This window comes from Ursus arctos, unplaced genomic scaffold (assembly GCF_023065955.2).
Source record: "Ursus arctos isolate Adak ecotype North America unplaced genomic scaffold, UrsArc2.0 scaffold_24, whole genome shotgun sequence".
Classification (NCBI taxonomy): Eukaryota; Metazoa; Chordata; class Mammalia; order Carnivora; family Ursidae; genus Ursus; species Ursus arctos.
The window spans coordinates 29,859,094-29,879,049 of NW_026622919.1; positions in this window are offsets into that span (position 1 = coordinate 29,859,094).

Genomic DNA, 19,956 nt, shown 5'->3' on the forward strand with positions numbered 1-19,956 from the left:
CAAGCCGCTGAGCTTTGGAGCTTTAGTTGTTACCGACTTCAAGCTTTGTTGCCTAAAATTCTGAAATAACCACGCAGAGGATATGCAATCTAAGAGGCAGCGTGGGGTAGCAGAAAGATGGGGGGGGGGGGAGCGGGAGCTTTAGAGTGGCCCCTTACTGAGCGAAGCTAGTGACAGGCTTAGAAGCTGTTCCTCTCAGTCATTTGCAGCCTCCAAATCTCAGAAGAGACAAGTCCTCCTGAGAGAACAGACGTCCTGCTCCCGGAGGCAGGCAAAGGGGATCGATGGCCTCCTTCAGAGTTTCCCAGGGAACAACATGACCATAGACTGCTTGAGTTTTTGTACAATAGAAGGGGTGTACCCCTCGGCCCTGTCTGACCTATCGCATCCAGAAAAGACTAACAAGAACATAAATTATACTATTTTTTCCTTTAGAAAACAGATATAAGCAACCAAGATGTCCTTCTGTAGGTGACTGGATAATAAACTGTGGGCACATCAGACCAAGGAATATTATTCAGCACACACACGCATGAGCCATGCAGACACGGAGGAATCTTTAATGCTTATCCCTCAGTGAGAGAAGCCAATCAGAGAAGGCTACGTACTGTGTGATTCAAACTATAGGACATTCTGGAAAGGGCAAAACTATGGAGATACTAGAAAGATCAATGGTTGCCTGGCTTGGGGTGGGGAAAGGGAAGGGAAGAATAGACGGAGCACAGAGCATTTTCAGGGCAGTGAAAATACCCTGTATCTGATCTAATGATGGATACGTGTCCTTATACGTTGTCCAAGCCCATAGATCATACAACACAACACCGAGAGTGAGCCCCGAGCTAAGCTCTGCCCTTTGGGTGATTATGATATGTCATTGTAGCTTCAGCCTTAGTTAAAAAAAAAAAAAGGTGTCATTCTGGATAGTGGTGTTCATAACGGGGGAGATTGTGTGTGGGGCGGGGAAGAGAATATATGGGAAATCACTGCACCTTCTTAATCTTGTTGTAAACCTGAAACTGCTCTTAAAAATAATTTAAAAAAAAATTTAAAAAGATAAAATAGATGAATACTACCATCTTGTTTTACATACATATATATCCATGTTTTTCTTAATCAAACCAAAGAGTCAAAGAGAGATTCTCTTGAAGCTCCTTCTCAGGGGCACCTGGGTGGCTCAGTCTGACTTTGCGTCTGACTTTGGCTCAAGTCATGATCTCAAGGTGCTGGGATCAAGCTCCGTGTGGGGCTCCCCACTCAGTGGGGAGATTTCCTCTCTTTCCCTCTCCCTCTGCACCTCCCCCCTGCTCATGCCTACTCTCTCTCTCTTTCTCTCTCTCAAATAAATAAATAAAATAGTTTTTAAAAGAAAGAAACAAACTCCTCATTGATCATACTCTACGTACCCAGAGTAACCACACTGAACCATCTTTTGGTACCCTTCCAGATTATTCTTTGCATTTACATACATATAAAGGAACACAGTTTTGCTTTGGGTCTTTGGTATATTTTTGGTCTTAAAATACAGATGGGCCAAACAGCGGGTATTGTTCTGTCTTGTTTCGTTTTAATTTTTGGCTTTCCCCATTTCTGACTTTCAGTAGTTGTCAACAACCCAATGCCTTTGCACTGTTGCCATGTAGCTTTCCAGAGCGGGAAGGCACCATAACTTTACCGTCACTCCCCTATTGATGGGCACACAGGCTCTTCTGCAGCTTCACGAACACGCCTGGAATGTCGCTGTGCACAGACGCTGGTGTTTGTCTAGGATCGATACCCGGAAGGGGGTTCTCTGGGTCAAAGAGTACACGTATTTTTAGCTTCAAAAACACTCTCAAATTGCTCTCCAAAGCCATACCAACTTATATTCACATAAATACCACATGAACTTCTCTCATTTCTTCACTTCTTATCTGATGGGTGTGGGTGACTTATGCAGGGAAGGGTTTTTGTTGGTAAACACGCGAAGTTTCCTTGCTGTGAGGTCACCTCCTGCAGTGGCCTGATGGCAGAGGAAGAAGCTCCGCTCCCTCCAGCCGACTTTCCTGGCCGGTGCTGGACCCACCGGGGAAGACCTCTCTCAATACTGACAGAGGGGTTTTTTGTTTCTTTGGGTTTTTTAAATTATTATTATTTTTTATTTAAATTCAATTAATGCACATATAAGGCATGATTTGTTTCAGGGGTACAGGTCTGTGATTCATCAGTCTGTATAACACCCGGTACTCATTACAACAACACATACCCTCCCCCATGTCCATCGTCCAGTTACCCCATCCCCCACCCCCCCAGCAACCCTCTGTTTATTTCTTAAAATTAGGAGTCTCTTGTGGTTTGTCTCTTTTCCTGGTTTCATCTTGTTTCATTTTTTCCTCTCTTCCCCTATGAACCTCTGCCTTATTTCTTAAATTCCACACATCAGTGAGATCATATGATAATTGTCTTTTTCTGATTGACTTATTTAGCTTAGCATAATACCCTCTAGTTCTATCCACGTCGTTGCAAGTGGCAAGATTTCATTTTCGGATAGCTGCGTAATATTTCATATATATATATATATACACATACACACACACACACACACACACACACACACACACCCCGCATCTTCTTTATGCATTCGTCTGTCAATGGACATCCGGGCTCTTACAGTTTGGCTACTGTGGACATTGCTGCTATAAACATTGGGGTGCAGGTGTCCCTTCGGATCACTACATTTGGGGTAAATACCCAGTAGTGCAATTGCTGGGGCGTAGGGTAGCTCTATTTTCAACTTTTTTTCCAGGGGCTTTTTTCACCTTGTTTTCCAGCGGCTTTTTATTTCTTTTAGTGAGCCGTGACCACTAGCTCTGGACTGCCCCCGTGAGAGACATGCCGCCCAGGTCACATCACCCAGAAGGTGTTGAAGTGAAAGAGCAGTGGTACGGGGCCAGGGGAGGAGACTGAGTTCTCACCTCGGGGCAACAAAACACTCTGAAATCAAGATAAATAGATCAAATGCAATATTTTCAAAAATCAAGGTCAATGCAAAATATTCATGAGGAGCGGGGACACCTGGGTGGTTCAGTTGGTTAGGTGTCTGACTCTTGATTTTGGCTCAGGTCATGATCTCGGGGTCGTGGGATCGAGCCCTGCATCGGGCTCCATACTCAACTTGAGATTCTTTCTTTCCCTCTCCCTCTGCCCCTCCTCATGCTACAGGCACACTCTCTCTCTCTCTCTTTCTCAAATAAATAAATCTTTTTAAAAAATGTATGAGGAGCAGAATATCAAAATTTCAGATAAAGATAAGATCAGTATTCCTGATATTTCCATTTACCTCAGGCTCCAATATGTTTCAGCACAGCACAGAGCAGTAGTCACTTGTCATTTTAAACAGATCTGCGGGATTTTCAAACACACACATTAAAATCCCCGCCTGTGTGACTTTGGGAAAGTTGTTGAAACTCTATGAGACTCAGTCATACATTTGTGAGTTGTCAAGGATTCAAGGAAATCAAATGTGTGTAAGAGTGGATTTTCAATACACATCTACCATCTCCTGTCCTAATAGTAGTACTAGTGCTATTATTAGGCACCAAGGCAATCTTGCTGGTTGCTGGTTCTGCTCTCATCCTTGAGCCTGGTTTGGTCTCTTACCTTTTTCCTAATGACCAAGTGACCTCTGTATAGACTCAAGATTGCTAACAGGAGGGAATGAACACTCACCAGGTACTTATTTTAAACTGCATTCTGGGACGGGGGAGTTCATGCATTATCTCATTTAATCCTTTGAGATACATTGATGGGAACACTGAAGCTCAGAGAGGGGAAGTGACTTGCCCAAGGTCACAGAGCAAGTTAGTGGCTGAGCTGGGTTTTCAACCCAGGTCTCTTCACAAATATATGAACCAATGTTTACGTGCCTCTGGGCAGTGTCAGTAGGAAAAAAGAGCTTACTTCTGAATACAGATCCCAAGGGCAGATGTTCCCTCAAATTCCCTACCTATCAACCAAACTAAAAATTGCAAATTTTGTTCCTGACTCAGGCCAGACCTATGGCCTTCAGACGGGTATTGGTTTCTCTTGCCTGAGCCCCAGAACCCCCATGATTCCCTGTCCTGATGGCGGGTGCTCACTGCCCCTCCCCCTCCCCATTCCACTCTTCCCCCCCCCCACTCCACCCCCGTGACATCCCCTCAATCTCCCTGACATCAGTGTAGACAACAAAACGGCATGATCCCCTTCACCTTCACCAAGGCCTGCCTCTGGGTCAGTCACCCCTTTCTCTGGGTGTTTCAGCCCAGCCTCTGTAGGCTGGTATTCACACAAAAGTAGGCTGGGGGTGGGTCTGTCATGCAAAATGAGGGTTTTCAGAGCATTCTTGGCTCCTACACTTAGAACTTTGGAGACCTCCAGAGGCTCTGTAGCCGTACTCTGCTCTGCTTGGTCAAGGGGTGGGGAAGGCTGCCTGGCCACACCAAGCCAGGCCACAGGGGCGAGTGCGCTCCTAGGGAAGCAGATGGGGAGGGGCAGGAGCTCCTCACCCAGAGGGTCACACCGCTGTGGGATTCCATCCCCGGAACCTGCCCCTGCCGTCCTGTCCTCCTGGCTGAACTTCCCGAACAGTGTCTGTCATCACCGGGAGGCTCACGGCTGGCTGTCTCCATGAATTCACAAATCACCTTCCTGTCATCGCCCGGCAGGAGTAGGGGGGTGTAGGGAGGGACAGGAATCAATAACCCCATTTTCTGTCACCTGGCCCCTCCTCGCCCCCCTCACCACCCAGGGCCAAGAGCCTTTGCAGGCTAAGTTCATACAAAATGTCATTTGTCCAACCTGCCAGAAGATCTTAGCATTGATATGCCCTCTAGTGGATTTTTTAAAACAACCAAAGCACACACGAGCACGGTCCCACCCACACCAAACAATCATCGATTACTTCTGGCCGTGTCCACAAGGCCCCCAAGCCAGAGCACTGACCCCCAAGAAAGCCAGTCACCCAGCCAAGCAGCTGGGTGTCTTGATCAGTGGTTTGAGTGTCTGGGGACAGTCATTGCCATTCACTTCCCGAGGAACTGATTATATTGGCCCACGCTGGAAGTGGGGACCCTCCCCACCGCCGGAAGTGGGGACCCTCCAAGCCTTCTCTGCCTGGACAGCCTGTAACACTCAAGACGCAGCCCCACTATCTCGTTCCCATCACGGCCTCTTCTGACCACCCCCAGCCTTTTCCTGGCAGGAGTGGTCTTCCTTTGTGCTCGGTCCTCGTGCCTTCCACACCATGTCACTCGGTATTGGCTCCTCGAGGAGTGTCTATGCCTACAGGTGAGCTCTGTCTTACTGTCTCTCTCAGGGTTTCTTACCCTGGACATGTTGGTCCAGATAATTCTTCATCGCAGGGGGACCGTCCTGTGTATCATAGGCTGTTTAGCTGAGCCGTGGCCTCTACCCGCAAAATAAGTGCTAGTAACTCTTCTCCGTCTGTGACAACAGAAATATGTCCAGACTTTGTCAGATGTGCCCTGGAGACGGGGGAGGAGGCCCCAAAATCACCTCTGGATGCGGTCTGTTGCTCTGTCCAATGGTTTGTGGATCTGGGCTAGGCGCTGAGGATGCAGGAAGCCCTTCTGCCCACCTCTGCGATCAGGGAGTTGCCGTTCATGCCTTTGGGACAGGAAGGCCATTTAGCCTCCAGAGTGTCCTATGAGGGTGAGCCTTCCCCGGCAGGATCGATGCCAGAGTGTGCTGCCTTCCATCCGCTGGGAGACACGAGGCCAGGCACGTGCGGTGCGAGGCTGAGGATGCGGAGGGAGGCAGGGCAGGAAACGGGGTGCTGGGAAAAGAGGGGAGGAAAGGAAGGGGGGCTGGTGTGGTGAGGTCCAAGCACCGTATCAGGTACTTTACCTGTCGTAGATTCCATTTCATCCTTAGACGGTCCCAATAATAAATCCCAACGTCAGTTTGGGGCCCTTGCTCTACGCCAGGCATATCATGAGGCTTGTGACACAGATTACCCCTGAGGGCGAAATGCATTCCCTCATTTTACAGATGAAGAAAGTAAGGCTTGGAGAAGGGCAGTCACTTGCCTGAGGAGCCAGTGCCAAGGCCCCACGTGTCCTATAACTCCCCGTATTGTGTCACCAGAACATTAAATGCCCCAAGGGTAGGCGCTCCCACAGGTGTGAAATCAGGTAAGTCCCTGGCCTGATTCGGGGTTTGCTTCAGGGCTGACCCATTCGGGGTCTGAACGCAGCTGGCCTGGATTAATGATTTCCTGTTACCGAGGTACTTGGTAAAGGCTTTGTGGCTGTTTCTTCCACACAGATCCTGTCAGCCCTAGAGGGCAGGGACTCCCTCGTTTCTCTGGCATGTCCCCAGAACACCCAGCTCCTGGCTCCTCCATGGAGCATGACAGACTGGCCGGGAGGCCCAGCCCCACTGTCCTCCTCCTGACAGGGTGTTGTCTCCTCAGCCAAGCCAAGCAGGCGACAAAGGGGGTGTGTGTCAAACACTGAGCCAGGTACCACAGGGCCTGGGTGCAGGCCTCAGTCTGCTGAGTGAACTTAGCCAAGTCATTTCCCTCTCTGGAGCTCAGCTGCCCCTTCTGCCCAACAAAAAGCCAGTTCCTGCCCTCTAACCTCCAGAGACGTGCAGGGCAAATGGTTACCCAGGACTACTCCCCTCCACTGGCCATTAGAACACGAACCGGCCCCCAGAGAGCTCGAGAGAGGCCTGACCAGCCAGGCTCCGGCGTGGCCACTCCCGGGATCCACTCTCCTCCAGGCCAGCTTTGGCTGTTAAGCTTCCTTCTTCTTGAACCTTGACCAAAAACAGGTGGAAACAGGAAACACTGCTGAGCAGACCCAAGAGGGAAGGTTCTCCATTTCCCCAGCATAGCTACCCTGCATTTGAGAAACCATCCTAGCACGTGACTGATCGCCCAGCTTGACTCCAGTAAAAATACACTGGCTTCCGAAGAAGAGGATGGAGACCAAATTGAGAGGTTTCTCACCTTCCAACCTTCATCTTGGCTTCACCTCCTACCTCCTCAGTTTGCCCCCGGAAGATAAGGATCAAGAGGTGGAGGGGTGGGGGCAGGAGAGACCCAAGGGTTTGTGAGAGCAGGTTCTGGGATTGGGGACACAGATGTACACTTTGACAACCAGGCCATGGGACTGGGTGAGCAGGGCCTGGCCCAGGCCCAGTGGAAAGGCAGCGAGGGAAACCGGGTACATGCTACTACCTCGCAGAGGTACGAATATGGTTCTCCGTCTCCTCCGGGTACAGACGGAGCCCGGAGCGCTGTAGCCTTCTGCACCCCTCCTCCTCCACCACCCACCCAGACAGGGTCCAACTGTGGCCCCTCACCCACGTCTGACGCCCCATCAGGCTTAGAGTCAAGAGCTTAGGAGCTTGGACATGGGGGTCAGAATCACCTTGGCATGAATGCAGCCTCTGCCCCTACCAGATCCAGGTGGATACAGGCACACCTGCCAGGACTGGGGCATATTATTTAACCCCCTTCGGCCCCCTCTGTAAAAATCCTGCCTCTCATGTAAGCTGCTTGAGTATCTGATGAGCTCATACAAGGTAGCCAGCACGGGGCTAAGACATGTTGTCTTCCCTGCCAGCCAGACACCCCTTCTCTGGGCTGCATCCGAACCCCGTAAAGGCAAGAGAGGCAGGGAGGAGGGGCTGAGGGGCCGGTGAGCCCCCACATCACAGTCTAATATCCCAGAGAGAGAAAAATGGTCACTGTAGGAAATGAGGTAGGACTTATCCAAAGTAGGCGAGTCTCACGGCTCTCCTGATGCTGCACTGGTTAAAATCACAAATCTCCACTCAAGAGAGCAGGTGGAAATAATGAGAGGCTGTCCGATAAGAATCACCAGCCCGCGGCGAGACCTATCACTCACAAGGCCCGATCATCTTGGGCCCATCCTGCCCCCTGACCATTTTTTTCCTTCTTGGCCTATATCCTGGCAAGAGATGGGTTTGTCTGAATAAGCCCTGAGCTCTGGGAAACGTGGAGGTGATTCCCAGTATCCTAGCCCTGCCCGAGGCAGCAAACACAGTGCCCACCTTCCACATGCAGAGGCCTAATCTGGGGTCAGGGGACAGAGACTTGCCAACAAAGGGATTGGACTGTGGCAAAGAAAGAATTTAAGCAAACACTCATACACACACACACACACACACACGCACACACACACGCACACACACACACATGCACACACACAGCATTTGTACCACCTGACTTTCGGCTCCCAGCTCTGCACGACCCCCGCCATCTGGACAGTGGGGAGAGAGTGGCCGGGAAAGGTTATTTGCAGCTGGAAGATTCTGAGAACCACTCTGTAAGGAGATCCTGGGGCTCAGCCTTTGGTAGCAGGAGGGGAGTCACCTCAAGGCAAGGCAACATGGTGGGGGGATCGACCAATGCCATTTGGACAGCACATCCCAGCCCCTACAAGGCACAGGGGCTGGGGGGGTGGCCCACGTGAGCAAGACATCACCCTGCCCTTCAGGAACCTCCACTCCAGTGAGAAACACCTAGAGTTCAACTTTAGTGTTGTCTGCCAAAAAAAAAAAAAAGGCAGGGGGAGGGGAGGGAAGCGGGGAGCTTTAAGGACTGGGAGACCCAACAGTACCCCCAGCCTGATCTGTTCTAGAACAAGGTTTTGCTCCACATAATTAAAGTGCACACAAGACTATATCTCATATTCATTTGTTTTACTTTATTTTGTTTTTTCAGTTAATAACTCAAGCATCCAATGTCTCAACAACAGAGGCCCAGTATCTTTCTCGAGACCCCAATTTGTCTGAGGACCCAGGATACTCAGAGGGCCCAGTCCCCCCCAAACTTGCAAACAGAAGAACCCCAGGATTTGGCCAGTTCGCTGTCACTATTGTTCCGTCTGCCCCATGGTCAATGGTGGTGGAACATCCTGGCTGGTCCAGGTGCCTGTCCATACCATGGTGATGTGCAGAGTGACCTCCAAGATAATTCTTTGCAGTTCACACTCCCTCCCCAGACTGCATTGGCCCAAGAGAACCACTGTGTGGGCAAAGGTGGGTGAGAGGAGCCCCCAGTGGGGCTCACCACAAGGTGTGCTGGGCCAGCCCTCCCTAAGGACCCTGAACTCATGTGGTGACCCAGGGCCTCACGACAGACTCTCTGTTTCCTTAAAACAATTTTATTTTTAGAGAGCTTGTCACCTTGTTGTCCACTGGAAATTGATTGGACCACTTTCCTTTGAACTTAAGGGAGCAAGGGAGGACACAACTGTCCTTTTCCATCTCAGAAGGCCATGGACTTCTTAAGAAATTGATCCCTCTTCTCCCAGGGATCAGATCTGCATACAAAAAAATCCCAAGTCCTATAATCCACTTGTCCCCAAAACAACTGGTGTCCCATTGCTAGTATTTGTGTCAATGTAGGGGAGGGGACTTTCAAGTGCCTGTCTCCTAACTGGTGATGGGTTGAGCCAAGGTGATTTGCAGAACCTAGGAAGAGGTTTAGGACACACTGGCATGATTTCTAAACATCCCCACCTCTACTTTAACAGGATTACACAACAGAGTTATGCAATAACTCAATTTTCAATGCCCATAATTCTGTGGACCACCCCATCCTCCACCTGCCGGCAAACTCCCCCAGCCCTGCCCTCACCCCAACCTCGTATCTCCAGACCTGCCCTCTTAAAACCAATTCAAACATCCCCTCCACCATTGTCCCAGAAGAAGCAGCCCTGACCCATGACAAACTCCTTCAGCAATCTTATTTTGCTAGGGCGGCCATTACAGAGTACCAGAGTCAGGGTGGCTTGAACAACAGAAATCTACTTCCTCACAGTTCTAGAGGCTCCAAGTCCAAGGTCAAGGGCTGGTTTTCTCTGAGGCCTCCCTCCTTAGCTTATAGATGGCTGTTGTCTCCCTGTGTCTTTGCATGTCTGTGTCCTACTTTCTTGTTATACAGAGACCAATCCCATTGGATGAGTCCCCCCGTATGACCTCATTTTACCTCAATTACCCCTTTAGGAGCCCTATCTCCAAAAATAGTCACATTCTAAGGTACCAGGAGTTAGGCCTTCCACATTCCGTTCCTAACAGTTACCTATCCATCCTTCACCGGAATGAAACGCCAGGAGGGCAGGAATTTGTACCTGGTACACGATAAGGGCTCAGTAACTACCAGTGGAATGAAAGAATGGATTCAGCTCTTGGGGCACCTATCACTTTCTACCCTAGAGTGTGGTGTGCTCACTTCTGGCCATACTCACCTCCACTGTCTGGAAGATTCTTTCATGCTAGGCCCTTGCCTACTGCATCTCGGTGGCCTTCACAGGCCCTCGTAGGGGCTCGGTCGGCTGACCCAGGAGCAGCTGAGAGCATGTGCTCACTGGGTTCCTTTGCTGGTCACCAGCATCGGCCCCTGAGCTGTTCACGCAGTCCCTCCAAACCTCAGCTCCCTGTCTCTGAAACCGGCCCCGGCAGCCTCGCAGGCCAGGAGGGACCCGACGGGGACAGCTGTGTGAATGCCTTTTGTAAACTCTTGAGTGTTTTCACAAACGTTAGCCGTTAATTCTCGGGCATTTCATAGCCGTTACTGTGGCTGCACAATAAATTCCTTCCCAAACTTAGTATCTCCAAACAATAATGACATTTATTTTGCTCCCAAACCTGCAAAGGGTCGGGACACGGCAGGGGGAGCTCCGCTCTGCGCCACTCAGCGCCCCCTGGGGCAGCTCCAAGGCCTGAGCCCAGCAGCTGAAGGCTCCCTCGCTCACAGCTCTGCCAGTCGCTGCTGGCAGTCAGCAAGATTTCAGAGGGGCTGTCAGCCGCAGCACCCCCACGTGGCCTCTCCATGGGGCCTGGGCTTCCTCGCAATGCGGTACCTGGAGTCCAGGGCCCAGCGTCCCAAGCCAGAGCCCCGCGAAGACACCCTCTCTCTTATGACCCAGCCCACAGCACCATTTCCTCTGGATTCTAGTAACTAAGCGCTCACAAAGGCTCAAGGGTAGGGGAAATAGACCCTGCCTTTTGATGGTAAGTGGCAAGGTTCTGGAAGCCTATGTGGGCCTGAAAAGACTGTTGTGGCCGGTTTGGGAGAGAATACCATCTGCCGCAGTATGTGATGTATTGTTTTAATGAGCAAACCCTTCCTTCCTGACGTTCAGCATCGCTCAGGGCTCCCGTTGCAAGACCCCGTTGGCACAGCCCCACGCTCTAGAGTCTCCCTAAGTTCCTTCCACGATTATAAGTTCCCCTCCCCCATCGCAATCTGTCACAGCCCTACCGTTTGCAAGAGAAGAGTGGGGATAATAGATGAGTAGATAAACCAATTCCTGACACTGGCTTAGCTAAGGGACCCCTCTTCGGCTGCGGAAGGCCACCGTCCCAGGGCTAACATGCCCGGAAGGGCCGCGCCCGGGAACCTCAGAGAGAAGAGGAGCCCACATTTGCAGCTGGGGGTGGGGGGGGGGGCAAGGCCGCTGCCCGGGTCGTTGGCAAGCTTTCCACACGCTTCAGCCTCACAGCCCGGCGGCCACCTGGCCTGCAGAGGTGACCTCCTCGCCCCACACGCATCCACTCCTTCCTGCACCCTGCCTCCCGCCGTTCTCCTCTACCGAACTAATGGGCCAACCCTCCGGGCTGAGAAGGGAACACCCTGGTCTGAATTAGTTGTTTACAGACCTGGCATCATGAGCCCATATTTCTTCACCCTGCCATGGTTCCAGAGACTGGTAAGGGGAACCTGGGCCATCCTGAGGAGTCCCCAGAGGCCACTTCATGTTGAAATGCTCAGTAAGTAATCCGGTTCACAGCAGGAACCATCCAAAAAACATTAACCCTCTTGCTCCAAACCATGTAATTTTCCACACGTCCCTTCTGATTCACGGGCATTTGTTCTCTGAGTCATTAGGTCTGTGTTGTCCTTAATTACATCCTGCAACGATGATGAAATCATTTTCATTACGGTCCTGCCAGTCGGGTGGCTCCAACTCATGCCACAGAGCTCAAGGGGCAGCCACTGGGAGGCGCCACCCTCCCTCTGGTGACTTCTCATTGCCTCAGGATGAAGCCCAAACTCCTCAACGTCGCTTATGCCCGGCTGTGCGGGGCCGGGCTGCCTGGGGGCCGGGCTTCAGCCCTGGCCACTCTCTCTTTCACATCAAGACAGGCTGAGCTTCCTTGGGTCCCCTAAATGGTCCAGGCTCTCTCTTGCACGACCCTCATTCACACGGTCCCCTCTACCCAGAGCACGCTTCCGCCTTCTCCTCGACCTTCAGCTCTCCCTATGGAAGGCACTTTCCAGGGCAGCCTTCCTCGACTCTCCAGTGAGGCTGTCCCTTGGCGCCCTGTACCTTCCTCTCACTCTCTGTTTATGTGACTGTATTTATGGACTCACAGCTGTCCACGCTCTGTCCCCACCAGGGGACACTCAGTGAGGGCAGAGCTCAACTGACTTATTCATCATGCCCGGGCCCAGTATTGTGCTTGGCACACAGAGCCCAGCATGAATGAACGAGGCTGGAGGAGGGATGTCACTCCTGAGCAGGGTCAGTGACTTCCCTCCTCAGCCCGAACCCCACCAGCACAAGGCAATGTCCCTCAGTCTGCCAAGGACAGGGGGATGAACAAGAGCAATCGAGGGCAAAGAAGGAGGAAGTGGAGAGGGAAAGCAGAGTGGGGAAAGGATGTGTGCAGGGCACACTGCTTCTCAGACCGGGATGCATATGGCCCCAGGGTACATGCCGGGAGGCCAAGAGCAATTGAAACCACAGAATAAACAGGGCACATCTTAGAGAGTCAATTTTACTGAACAGTATGTCATTCAAAAATTATTCTTCTATTAAAAAATATTTATTATGGAGTCATATAAAAAAACCCACATTAATTTTTTAAGGAAATAAATGATACATCAAAGACACTTTATGTATTTGTGGTAAGATCTTTCCACTACTCCCCCACCTCCCTCCAGGGAGAGTTCACATTTCAAGCTCTTGACTTCTGGTTCTTTGGTTAAAAAGTCTGAGAAAGGACTTCCACACAATATAGTGACTGGATTCAACCCGAGAGAGAGAGCCAGGCAAAGCCATATTGTCTTTTATGACCTGAACTTGCAACATGGCTTCCTCTCTATTTTATTGATGAGGAATGTCTGAGGCCTTTCAGGATCCCCTGAAAGGCAGATATTTGCAAAAGATAGAATCAGGAAAGACCATTCTACTTTCAGATCCTCTGCCTTGTTCCTTGGCAACCTGAGGGCCTCACTGAACTCATCAGAAGACTAGATAAAATGACAATTTTTGTGAAGAGCTCATGCCACCCTTCAAAGATGCCAAGATGCCAGCAGCTAATGTGTATGGATTCCAGACACCAGGCACACAAAATGGATTATCTCATTTAATATGCAGTGGCAATCCCTTGATTCCCACCATTTTATAGATGAGGACAAATTGAGGTTTAGAGATATTAAGTAACTCGCTCAAGATCACACAGTGACTAAGTGGTGACACAGGGACTCAGTCCCAGAAAATGGCCCCAGAACCTACACTCTCTTCCCCCAAACTCTACTGCCCAGGAGCTTGGGGGGCACTTAATGAATGGCTCCTCTATACCCAGCTACTTTGGGCTCACCCCCACGCCCACGCAAACCACTCCATCCAGGAGAAACCCGTAGACACTGCCAGCAAATCTCACCCTTGCCTGCAAGCTCTAAGAGAGGGACAGAAAGACAGTTTCATGGCCTTTGGCTCAGTGTGTAAACACACACACTTCCCTTTCCCTTGGGGTTATTACAGATCACAGGCACATTTGGCGATCACATGTCACAGGTGACAAAGGAAAAGTAGAAACTCAATTCCTCCTCCAGATGGTGACATGTTTCTTAGAGTAAGATCGTGGGGCACTGCAGGCTGTACCAGGAACAGAAACTACACCCTTTCTTCTCTTCCGGAGACATATAACTCTCTCTCTTTCTCATCACCAGCATCTTCCTTCTCTGCCTGGTTGACCAGAGTAAGTTACAACTGGAAAGCTAAAGGTCCGGACCAAGTATTTCCACTATTTAACATTTGAAGGAGAGAATTCTTTGATGTAGGGGGCCGTCCAATGCATCTGTAGGATGCTGGCAGCACCTTTGGCTTCTATATACTAAGATGCCAGTAGCATCCCTACCCTTTACACTCCGCAAGTCCCGACAGTTAAAAATGTCTCCAGGAATTGCCCAATGTTCCCTGGAGGACAAGATCCTTGGATAAGAACCACTGGTCTAAACAAACAGGCCATTTCAAGCTTTCAAGGAAAGTCAAATCCAAGAATATTTATTGTTGGTGACAGTGAGAATTTCTTACCCCTGGATAGGATTTTAGCTTTTTCCTCTCTCATTCACATGTTTTTTTCCTTCATGGCATGCATCACAGTGTCTCACTGTGGCAGAAGCTGTCAATGCCCCCAGCGGTATTCCTCAGGCTTGCCACATCATTCTGACTGTGTGTACGGCATAGAGTTTAATTTACTGGCTCCCTGTACCACCCGCAACAGCTCTCAACCAATGACTGACAGGAGCTGAGGTATTCATATGCCAACTCTGAATAAATAGCCCAGCTCCCTCCCCCCTTAGGCGGGATAACTCTGGGGCGTATGTTTTACACTGTTTCCCCAGATTTCTCCTATGGGATTAAGTTCTAGCCACCTACACTGATAGACAGCTCATGGGAACTTAATTAATATTTCTTGGACAGCAAGTGAATGAATCTAATCTGAGACTTCTGCCAACTAGGTAACGCTCTCCCACAGGCCCAGAAAGGGGAAGTGACTTGCTTAAAGCCACACTGCAGGTCACTGTCAGAGCTCAAAGTAGTATCCAGCCCTCCTGGAATTGCCACTTCTGTGCACTGCCTCCTGGACCAGCATAGCTGAAAGGCTGGCAAAAAAGTAGGAGCTTCCAATTCCATGGATTCGTCAGGGCCCAGAACATCCCCACTCCTCCTCAACCCAGATGCAGCTCAGCATTCCTGCACTGGTAAGCTCCCTCTGACCTATTCTAGAAGGCTGGTCACTCTCTCTCGGTGTCCCCACCATTGCTCCGGAGACGTCCTCATAGCGCCGACTGCAAGACTTTCCATCTCTCTGCTCATCTGTCTCCCCTTCCGAACCTTGAGTTCCTGAAGAGCAAGAGATGATCTGTCTTAGGATTTTTCCCTTCCTTGTATCCCCATTATGTAGCATAGGGCCTGAGTAGGTGCTCGATAAATGTTTGTAGCATTACTCTGCAGTTACGGAAATTAATTATGTCGTATCACTTCTAAGTGCTACAAGAATTACAGGAATCTTGGTGCCCTTCCAAGATGCTTTTCCAATCCTCACTTCTGAAATCATCCCTCCAACGTTTGATTGCAGAGAAACTTTGGAGGCGCTGCAAAAGAGGCAGCGAGGGAACAGAGAAATATTTGCTAGCATTTATTGAGCATTTATTGCGTACTTGGTATCTTTCATGCATTATCCAATTTAATGCTCACATCAACCCTTTGAAGGGGACGTAATTATTGGCCCCCGTTTATGAAGGAACCAAGGCTCATTGAGATGAATGTGTATTGTTCACGCTCAGTCCGCAGCATCAGGGGATGCTATGAACCCAGAGAGCCTGACTTTGGAGCCGGCGCTCTCCACTCCTCCCAGCTCGAGCAATTTCACAGTGACATGCGACAAATAACATGCAAATGTGTGACAGTTCCTGCTTATCTCTTGACGTAGCTGTCTCCTTCCTGGGTCTGTGGGTTTGTGCAGGATGGAGACCACATCTTTCTCATCCTTGTTTCCTCCAAGCCCAGCATTATGCCTGGCATACAGTGGGTGCTAAGTAAATGTTAGAGGACTACGTGAATGGATCCCTTACACTCTAGGGGGAGAGACATGAAGTCAGACCAGGCGAGAGCTGCTCATGATGACTCGTGGCCAGCATGTCTGTCCGCAGGGGCTCTGCGAGGGTCTGGCTTGCTGCATCCCCACAAGATGCGGCCCTGGCTTGCCCCGGCCAGGAGGCTTTCAACTAGGACACAGCTCAGTACTCGTCTCCCCCATGAACACCTCCCTGACGGACCCCACCTGGTCTGTTTAAAGCCCCCAACCTGCTGGAAGAGATGATGGTGATTCCGAGGTTCAGAATAACTGGGTCAAGGTCAGGCAGATGGGGGTGAACTTGAGCGTATCACTCCCATCCTCTGTTCCTCGCCCCCTGGGCGGTCCTGCGTGCAGTTATATGGGCACCTACCCGGGTGCTCATGCCTTCGTCCTCCTGTTCATTCATTCAGCACACGCCCAAGACGGGACCAACCAGAGACCTGAGACATGGGAAAGGCAGAGCAGTTCAAGTCTTTCTCAACTGAAGTGTCAGGAACACACTCACCCTGTTCCTCCCCAGAGACATCTGTGAATCAGGCTTTCTGGCTAATCTAGCACCAGTGCTTTATGTCCTGGTTTATAAGAAACGGAGTCGCTTTGGGGTTTGGTTAACAAAGAACCCCGAGTGTCTGCAGAGAACGCAGACAAGTCCTATGGTATCAGGGCATTCGGGTTCTCCGCGTTGGCATACGCAATACTCAGCACAATTTTCCAGGCAGGCTGCCTCTCTGTGCTAGAACACGGAATCAGACCGATCCCGAGGCCCTTCAGGGGTGCTGCCGGGGCTCTCACACTGGATCAGTGCCTGGTCGGGGTCCTCACGGTAGCTGGTGCATAAGCATTCTTGGACCTAACCGTGTTACTACGTAGCAGCGTCCTTGTCTGCTCTCCCTACAGCTCTCAGCCCACTTCACCCTTGAGCGTGAATTCTCTAGGGTTAAGGCAGTGATTTTAATAATCTTTATAACCCGAGCACATAGCACACAGTGCCAGCATAACAGATACTCAATAAATGATCTCTAAATTAAATTACAATTATACAGCAATCAGAGCCAAGGCGGTAGAATGTGCTTCCCTTCGCATGTGAAGAGGCAAGGACTTGCTGAACCCGGCGCCATGGAGGGCACCGGGTTTAACAGTGAACGGGAGCCACACGGCCCTTGCCCTTGCAGAGTTTATAGCCCGGTAGGGGCATCGGACAAGCGAACAGATAAATATACAACACAGAGCAGAGGCATCTAGCCCAACTGGGGAATTAGAAACATGGAGGGGAGCATTTGTTCTACCTGTACGAGTTATGGTGCCTTTGTTTTTCACTCGTCATGGGGCAGATCACCTCAACTCACCCACTCTCTCCCTTGGTCCCCACCCTGGTCAGTAGCATCCAATTGCAGGTGAAACCCCACCTAAGGGTGGAGAAGCCAGGAAAAGCAGCTCTTCCACACCAGCATAAAGCAGACCCAATGAATGCCCAACATAGGCTCTGACACCCAGGAATGTCTGGAGAATTAATCTGGAGCAACCCCACACGGGATGGGACGAAGCACTAGACTGGTGGTCTGTCCACGCCCATGTCGGTGACTAAGGATGTGCAGTTTCTTTGGCACAGATGACCGGTGGGAGGGTCAAGCAGGGGGAAAATCCAACCTGTGTTTTGATTAACAAGCTGAGTGCCGAGCTCAAAGCTCTATGGCGTCAGAAGAAAGCACCATCCACCAGACCAAGCTCTGCCCTTAGCAGGGGGTACCCCGCCCCTAAAGATGCTAGCAGAGGCCATGTCCGTGCCCCAGCAAGTCAGCTGGTTGGCTGGGAGATGGGGTGCAAGGAAAGAGCATAAAGCATACAAATGGCACCCTCCCAAGTTCGAGAGCTTGGCAGCAGGCCTCGGGGGGGCACCCCTGCCGAATGGACGGAGCTGCCGCGTCCAAAACCCAAAGCACGTGTGCCTGGGGTGGGGCGTCAACCTCGTCTCAGGGCCTTCGCACCACCCCCACGTCGCCTCTAGCCCGGGACAAACCTGAACCTGACCCCACACCACCTGGACCGCTTGGAGCGCTGGGCTACCTTCCCCCTTTTTAAAAATAACCCCCCAGTAAGTGGTCCACGTGCTGCTGGCGTGAGCGCCAGCGTGGCCCACTAAATCACCGCCGGCATCCACATTTCAAAGCGGAGCCGGAGGAGTGCCGGTGATTTCTGGGTGCCACACATATCACTCCCAAGCTCTGATCTATGTATTGTTTTGATTTCCTCCTTTGAACTCTTCCCATCCCGCTCCAGCGGCAGACAGAGATACTGAATTAAGCGACAGACAAGTTGGAGACAATGAACGCCGGGGGCCCCCCGCCCTCCCCCTGCTCCCCTCCTTCTCCTCTCCGAAATTTGCAGACATCTGCTAGCTGGAGCCCAGCGCTGGAGCCATAAAGAAGAGCTGGCAGGAGAGTGATGTACAGCCCTGGCCCTCCCGAGTGACTGGCGTTAACCTCCAACGGAGAGAGGCTCACCCCGTTTACGACGGAGCCCTTTGTTTTACACCACTCAGCAGAGGTGCCTTGGCCGTGCTGAAGATTTAAACAAATTATCATGAATGATCCTCAGCAGCGTTGTGCCCCTAATTAGAACAAGTCGCACAGACATATTGTCTCCCTGATTTCCTCTGTTCCATTTCTCGCACTCTCTTTCTCTGCTCAGGACACATGGGCCCCATTAAACATTCTAGTATTTAATGTGGTTCCCTTAAATTACTTCTCAAGTTTTCGAGTTCCATTTAGAATTGGATTTTACTCTTTGGACTGTGTTTTTGATTTGGGGCTTTGTACATTTCGCAAGCGCTCTTTTTCTCCACCTAGTGGAGACGGGGGACACCACCTACTAGCACAGCCGGCTGGAAGACAGGCAGCCAAGCCCGCGAGGGTCCAGGGTCCAGTCCCAAGGTGGTGGCCCAGGACCTTCCACTCACCGCAGTCTCCTTCTGCACCTTTCCTGGAGGAGAGGGAACTGAACACAGGCGTCAGCCGGTATCGTCGATTTCATCGCCCTCAACCCAATCACCTAACCCCCCATCGCCCTTAAAGGCGGTGAGGACCTTCCGCGTATATCATAATTTATACTAAAATGAAGAGGATTAAAAACTTCCCTTGGTCCATCCTGGGAGTCCCTATAGAAAGAGCCCATGTTTGGATTCACCTAAGGCTGATCATGGGCCTCCATTCTGCAAATTCTCATTGTGCAGGCAAGGACACTCTCTCCCCCTTCCTGGAGCAGCAAAGAAGACTCACACTTTTTTAGAGAAAGGTTGGCAACAAAAACAGAAATCGAAAGCATACCTCGGGCAGTTCAGTGAGCTGAAATTCCATCTTCCCTGAGCCTTTGTATGTGTCAATTTTACCCTGGGTGTCTGGATATAGAAGCACTGGATATCCACAGCCTCACCCGAGATAGGGATCTATAGGGAAAGCCGCTAAAAGGGTTCCAGGGGGAGATAGCATCGACTGCGGGCTGGCTGGGTGTGTGTGAAGACAGATTCCACGCCCTGCATGAGTTTTCCAGCAGCAAGTTAGTGTTCTTTGAGTTAGGAATATTCTGCATGAAAGCTCTGAATTGGAAGGGGCTGTGAGTCCTCTGCCCTCCCCCCGCCCCTGTCGCCCCATGCCAGAAAGCCATGCCAGCGTTCAGGTGGTCTCTGATGACAAGAACGCCGCGACTTCCCGAGGCAGCCTGTGGCATCTGCAAGGTGCTGCAAGGCGTGTCATGGAGTCAAGAATCCATCTGTATGTCTTCAGAAAAGACATTCAGCCTCTCTACCATCTCACTCATTCAACACATATTTACCAGGGGAACATTCTAGGCACTGGGGATAAGTCAGTATACAATTCCTTGATCATTTCAAACAATGACCTTATCTATGACATGGAAACAATAGCTCACCTCTCCAATGAGCTCATGTTTTTGAAACTTGTGTTATACAATGCTCATTATTTCTTTTGATTATAGTAATTGGGAAAGGTCTCTTTATCTGAAAGCAAATGGGCTTCCCCATTATCTTCCACTCTTTAGTTTTCCTCTTACCCC